The 7471-nt window shown below is 40.7% G+C and overlaps 1 pseudogene; it reads right to left on the bottom strand.

Annotated features, from left to right (window-relative positions):
* Window positions 1-2507: 2507 nt before the first annotated feature.
* The window catches only part of LOC102480251 (cytoskeleton-associated protein 2-like), a 6755-nt pseudogene continuing 1791 nt past the window's right edge, over window positions 2508-7471 (bottom strand).

Genomic DNA, 7471 nt, shown 5'->3' with positions numbered 1-7471 from the left:
TACATATAACTTACAGCCCTATCAAGATATAGATACCTTTTCAACATGCAGAAAAATTCCTCCACTCTTTTCCCTGTTAATCTCTGCCACGCCCTTCAGAAGTAATCAGTATTTTGATTTCATCATAAACTTTTTTTCTGCTATAAAACTTTATATATTTGGAATTATGGAGCATGCATTCTTACGCCTGACATCTTTCCAGTCAGTATAGAGTGAAATATGTATGTGAGTGGATTGCGGTAGTGGTGGTAATGATGTAGGATTTGCTCGTAGTTCTCATCAGGTTCTTAAAGAGGTCTAGTACCCAAAATGGGCTAAGAAGAAAGAACATGATTTGAAATCAAATTGGCAAAGACCCAAAAGTCAACGAATAGTGTTGGCAAGAGTAAGGGAATTGGATACACTCATTCACTACTGATGTGTGTGTAAACTGGTACAAATTCCTCAATAGGATGTGTGTGTGTGTGTGTGTGTGGGGGGTGTAGTTCAGTAATAGACCTAAAAATTACAGATGTATTTATCCTTGGATCTACTAATTCCATTTCTATCATACGAAACTGTTAACACATATACAAAATATCTTACGTGTGTGCATACAATGGAATATTACTCAGCCTTAACAAGGAATAAAATTCTGATCCATGCTTCAATTATGGATGCATTTTGGCTAAGTGAAATAATTCACAGATGGCTTATAAGTAAGTGACTAAATGTAATAAGCCAGTACAAAAGGACAAACCTTGTATTGTCCCCCATATATGAAGTACCTCGTGTCATTAAATTCATAGAGATGGAATGTAGAATAGTGGTTACTAGGGAAAGGGAAGATTTTATTTAATGGTTACAGAGTTTTGAATGGGGAAGATGAAGGAGTCTGGAGATGGATGGTGGTGACGTTTGCCCAGCAATATGAATAGACTTAAAGTTACTGAACTACATACTCAAATATGGTTAAAACATAAATTTGGGGGGCCAGCAGATGGCATAATGGTAAGATCCCTGGACTCCCACATAGTCGACCGTAGTTTGGGTCCAAGACCCAGCGGCTTAAACCTTATGCTGGTCACGTGTACATGTGTGCCCAAAATTCCAAGAGGAGAATGGAAGAGACGGCCTTGAGTCATGGCCATTCCCCCTGGGATGGGGTGGAGGAAGTGGGGGGTGGTGGTGATTTCTTGCTTTCAGTCTCTCTGTCTCTCCAGTGAGTGCACACACCCTATAGCAAACTATCTGTCTCAAAAGAGTGTAACTTTTGTGTGATGTATATTTTTTAATGCAAACAAATTTTATTTAGAGTATCTCCTTTTTATATTTTTTAATGCAAACAAATTTTATTTAGAATATCTCGTTTTCTGATTATGCATCATTCGTACTTATATTTAGTAATGTGAACAAATAATGTTATGTCAAAACATGTTTCTATTTAAGGAACATAGTAAACAAGCTGACAAAATGTACCCATTTTAAAGAAAGTGTTGAGACTGGGAGTAGATCAGCTTTCCAACGCACAGAAGGGCCGCTCGTGGTATACAACGAGTGTTCGTAAAAGAGCTCACTGCTGTGAGTACTTATGCCACTTTGGTACTTGGTCAACTCCAGACCTAAGAAATACAAAAGCACCCGAAACCAAACTGAACACCCGTGATCATGAATATCCCAGTCCTTATCTGAGCTTTCCTCCAGCGCAGTGCTGCATTAGGGCAGCACACGAAAACCTCAGTCTCACTTTCTAACTCTGTGAACTGCTCTGATGGAGACACACAAGAAGAACGGTCTTTTCAAATATCTGGCAATTTAGAAGTCTCCTCTTTAAGACGTCAAGGGCGCCTCATCGGTGTCAGAAATTTCAGCTCTTTAAGAATCTGCTTCACCAAATTGCACCTTCTTCTTTACGCTTTGCAAGTATGAAGTAGTAGACACAATATATTTAATTAAGCAACCTGCCCTAGTTTCTGCATTGGGTGTTTTTGTTTTGTTTTGTTTTGTTTTGTTTTTTTTGAGAGATTTTCACTAGGGTGCGTGCACTCGCCGGACAGGCAGAGAGAGACATTAGAGACAGAAAGCGAGAAATCACTCCCCAGGGGGGATGGTCACGCCGCAATCCCTTCCCCTCCATTCTCCTCTCGGGACCTTGGGCACGCACGCACACGCGCCCAGCGTGAGTTTTAAGCCACCGGGTCCAGGACACAAACCATGGTCGACTACGTGGGAGTCCAGCGACATAGCCATTACGCTAACTGCTGGTTCCCTGCATTGGGTGTTTTCATATAACAGGTTGAATCTTTTGTTTTGTCATCTTGCTCCTTTTTGCAGTCCTGAAATACGACACTTTGATGTGTATTCTTCATTTTCCTGGCTTTAGATTTACACCTGTATATTCAACTTCATGGATTTGTTCTTGGTTACATAGTCCTACTCAGCATTTTTTTTTTCCAAACTAAGTTTTTTTTTTTTTTTTTTTTTAATGTTTTCATTGCAAGAATATCTATAATGGCACACCCATCTCTTCAACGGGCTGAGCTCCTGACAGAATGCTCATAGACTGGGATAATATTTTCAACAGGACTTGTGATTGGTTTAATACATGCAAGACATATCTAATATTTAACAAGTTTTTTGGCATATGAAATTTTTAAAAAGAATTATTTTCTTTAACTTTTTCTTTTTCTTTCTTCCTCTCTTTCTTTCTTCTTTCTTTCTCTTTCTTTCTTGTTTATTCCTTTCTTCTTTCAATTTGACCAGAGAGAGACAGAGTGAGAGAAAGAGAGAGAGAGAGAAAGAAGGAAAGTGAGAAAGCAAGCTGCCAGGTCTGGGACTCTAACCATGGTCAGCCACATGGGAGTCCAGCACCCTTAACCACCATTCCACCTGCTGGCATCTGTAATATTTTTTAATCAAGTCATTTGGTGTGACCAATATTTCTTCTTTTGAGTATTTCTAATTAACCAGGCTCAGGCATTCAGAAAATGTCTTGTTCACTTTTTTTAAGTAAATAATCTTTGTTGATCTGCCATGATTGTCAGAAGGACCTAACTGGTTTTCATTTTATCCTTTGGGTTCAGACTGGGTAACTACTGAGTTCAGTGTCCTTTTCTCGTTCTCCCTCTGCCAGCTTTCCACTCAGGCAAGCTTTTCTCTGCAGGTTCATGGACTGAGCTGATCTTCCCTCAGCAGTTACTTTTGCTATAGTGTGTGTTTGTTGCTCATTGGCTTTAGACTTTTCTATTAGTTTTGTATTAGAAGATGAAGCAGGCCTGACCACAGTTTCAGATGCGATGCTTCTTTTTTCTTAGATTTTTACTCTAAGGTGAGTTTGCTTGCCAGAGAGACAGAAAGTGAGAAATCACCCCCGGGGGGGATGGCCACACCACAATCCCTTCTCCTCCATTCTCCTTCCGGGATCTTAGGCATGCACACACACGTGCCCAGGGTGAGTTTCACGCCACCAAGTCTGGGACTCGTACTGTGGGAGGCCATCTGGGAGTCCAGTGACATAACTGCTGTGCCGTCTGCTGGCCCCTAGGTGTGATACTTCTTGATAGTGACTTAATTCTTTTTATATCCTCAGAACCGGTTTTGACACTAGATGAACATGTTTTTGGTTATAATCATTCTTTTCTGGATTGTAACGTGGGCAGAGGTTCTACTGATGCCTCCTTTTACCATGTCCTGGGTGTTACTGTGGAGACTTCTAATAGGAGGTCACCCCAGTTGTGTGTTCTGGGACGTGGTGTTCACAGATTTAGTGGTAGCCATCATATATGAGGTTCTATCACTTTTCACTGCCACAGTGCTGCTGTGTACAGGCTGGGCCTTGGTGGCTTTAGAGACAGCAGTTCAAAGGTTCTTTGTTGTTGCCTTTGGGATAGGAGCACAGCCACTTCATCTTTGACTTGTAGGAGTTTTCTAAACCAATTAACCTTCGATTGCACAGTTTGGCCATGATAAGCTCCGAGGACAGGTTTCTCGGGTATGTTAACAACTTGCTTTGTTGTTGTTGTTTTTTTGTAGTCATTTGTTTCTTTTTATTATTATTCTTAAGGTGAAATGCCTGGCTTAATGTCATATGTTGATTTGGGGGGTCTCATATTTAATTGGTAACAGCTGTGGAGTTTGATTAGCATCCTCAAAAATGATATGTATCGATTGACATGGTTGAACTGTTAATTCATTAGGAGATTTTAAGGGATGCAATTTTTTCAATTGTTGTATTATTTTTGCTCCCTGCTGCTGCTTCCCACTGGCCTTTCCAATAGGGCACTGTCGGGGTGCTCATTGCGGTCTGGGGTCCAGGGTGCATCTCAGGTCAGAGTGCCTCCTACTCCTTCAGCCTGCTGCTGTACTCTGCGCATGTCATGTTTTTGCCAAAACAAAACCTATCACATATGCAGTGCTATTCATTACAGTAGTGTTTGTGAAGAGATTAGAAACAACCTAAATATCTATCAGCAGAGCACCAGTCACATGTAAATCATAATATATTGATGCAATGAAATTCTATGCAGCTGTTAAAAAATGAAATTCTTTACACAATGACATGTGTATTGGATATTTTCTACTTTTTTTTTTTTTTTCCAAATTCACTATTTACTCTCTCTGCTGTAGTTTTTGTTCCTTGGAAGGTTGTCTTTATAAAATAAACCAACTGGGCTCCATTGCCCTCTGGCTTCCATTGGAAAGACCAATGCTGGGAAGCAGCAGCAGGAGTTAATTTGTCTCTCTCTCCCCTAGGTCTCAGGTTGACTGTGGCTGGGCTCCTATCCCAAAGGCTACAGCTTTCATTGGGCAGGGTCCTGATGACACCTGCATACTCACCTTACCTCTTTAATGCTAGGAGTAAAAAATGCTTTCCACTATTGCTAGCTCTGGGACACTTTGTCCTCTCTTATCAGTGTGATGTCTTATTAAAATCTGGACTCAGTGGGGACATGCAATCACTGAGTTTGAAATATTGGATCGTCCCGGGAAGAGTGTACAAGTAGAAGTCAAATGCTTTGGAAGAGAGAAATGTTACGATTGTTTATGTGTAAGCTACCAAGCTACCTGCTAATCATACCTCCAAGGAGGTGTGGTGAATTCTTTCCCAAGATATTAGAAAATACACAAGTGAAAGAAACGCCAGCAACCTTGACTGCAGTGACTGTTCTCGCTGGGCTGGAAATGAAGATAGGAGATGCTGCCATGGAGTTCAGTTCCTGACTTCATGGGAATAACAGAATTCTGGAGCGATGGAAGCCAGGCATCAGCAGGAGACAAGAAAAGTGCATTACTCTACTAAGCCACAGGGCTCCTGAGTGAAATTACGATATCTGAGTGGGTATCTCACTATGGTTTTGATTTGCATTTCCTTAATGACTAATGACGTGGTGCATCTTTTCATGTGCTTATTTGTCACTTGGATATCTTCTTTGGAGAACTATCTATTCAAAACCATTGTCCATTTTTTTAAACTTGATTTAAAAAAATGTATCTTTTGTGACCAGCAGATAGCGTAATGGTTAAGTTGTTGGACTCCCACATAGTAGACTGCAGTTCAAGTCCCAGACACGATGGTTTAAAACTCACACCAGGGGACCAGCAGTTGGCGTAATGGCTATGTCTCTGGACTCCCATGAAGTCGACCGCTGTTTGAGTCCCGGATCCAGCAGCTTAAACTCACGCCAGGCACGTGTACATGTGTGCTCAAGATCCCAAGACGAGAATGGAGGAGAAGGGATTGCGGTATGGTCATCCCCCTCCAGGGGGTGATTTCTTGCTCTCTGTCTCTCTGTTACTCTCTGTCTTTCTGGCAAGTGCATGCACCCTGTAGCAAAAATCTCTCTAAAACAAAACAAAACAAAACAAAACAAAACAAACAAAACAAAATCACGCCTGATGCACGTGCGTGCGTGTGCGCATGTGTGTGGGAATGCCCAAAATCCCTAGAGGAGAATGGAGGAGAAAGGATTGTGGCATGGCCACCCCCCCCCACCCCAGGGGGATTATTTCTCACTTTCTGTCTCTCTATCTCTGTCTGTCTCTCTAGCGAGTGCATGCATCCTATAGCAAAAATTCCCTCTCTCTAAAAATAAATCTTGTTATTATGATCAGTTTTTTGTTGTTATTACTTTGTTTTGTTTTAGATTTTGCAGTAGAGTTCATGTGCTCACCAGAAAGAGGCACAGTCAGAGAGACAGACGGAGGGAAAGTGAGAAATCACACTCAACCCCAGTGGGGTTGCTGCAATTCCTTCTCTTCCATTCTCCTCTTGGGATTTTGGGCACTGAAGCACATGCACCTGGTGTGATTTTCAAGGCCCCAGGTCTGGGATTCAAACCACGGAGTCAGCTATGTGGGATCTAACTGCCTTAATCTCCATGCCAACAGCGGGCCCACCATTACCTACTTTTTAATTGTGTTTTACTTTTATTGTCACATTATAAAAGATCTTTATGTATTATGGATATTAAATCCTTATCGGGTCTATGATTTGCAAATATGGACTTTCATTTGTGGGCTGTCTTTTTGCTTTCTTGATGGCGTCCTTTGATACAAAAGTTTTCATTTGTTTTTTTTTTTTTTTGGAGAGATTTTCACTGTAGGGCGCGTGCGCTCGCCAGACAGACAGAGACATAGAGACAGAAAGCGAGAAATCACCCCTTAGGGGGATGGCCACGCCACAATCCCTTCTCCTTCATTATCATCTTGGGATCTTGGACATGCATGCACATGTGCCCAGAGCCTGTGAGTTTAAGCCACAGGGTCCGGGACTCGAACCACGGTCGGCTACATGAGAATTCAGCAATATAGCCATTACACTAACTGCTGGTCCCAAAAGTTTTAAATTTTGATGAAGTTCAACCTATCTTTTTTTCTTTGGTTTCTTCTGATTTTAATATCATTTTTAAGAAACTCTTAAATATTTACACCTATATTTCCTTCAAAGATTTTATAGTTTTTGCTCTTAATTTGGGTATATGATCTATTTTGAGTTAATTTTTACATTTAGTATGAAGTAGGGGTAGAAATCCATTCTTTCCATGCAAATATTTGCTGTTCTAGCATCATATATTGAAAAGACAGTTATTTTCCCATGTAATGGTTTTAGCATCCTTGTCAAAAATTGATCAAAGAAAATTTATTTCTGGACTCTCCATTATATTCCATTTATTTTCAAAGTTATCCTTATATCAGCAGCACAGTGTCTTGGTTACTGTTGTCCTGTAGTAAACTTTAAAACTGAAAAATGTTAATCCTCTTTTTTTAAATTTAATTTTTGGCTATTTGGGGTCCTTTGCATTTCCATATGAAGTTGAATTTTGATAGGGATTGCTTTCAATTTATGGATATTTCTGCTATTTAAATTTTAGACATTGTACTCTTTATTTATGACAGAGTGCATGCATGAGAGAGAGAGAGAGAGAGAGGAAGAGAGGGAGAGAGGGGGAGAGAGAGAGAGAGAGAGAGAGAGAGAGAGAGAGAGAGAGAGAGA

Source organism: Tupaia chinensis, unplaced genomic scaffold (assembly GCF_000334495.1).
Source record: "Tupaia chinensis unplaced genomic scaffold, TupChi_1.0 Scaffold144010_1, whole genome shotgun sequence".
In the NCBI taxonomy this organism is placed as follows: Eukaryota; Metazoa; Chordata; class Mammalia; order Scandentia; family Tupaiidae; genus Tupaia; species Tupaia belangeri.
Note: the sequence above shows the minus strand (reverse complement) of the source record. Positions and strands in the feature narration are given on the sequence as shown.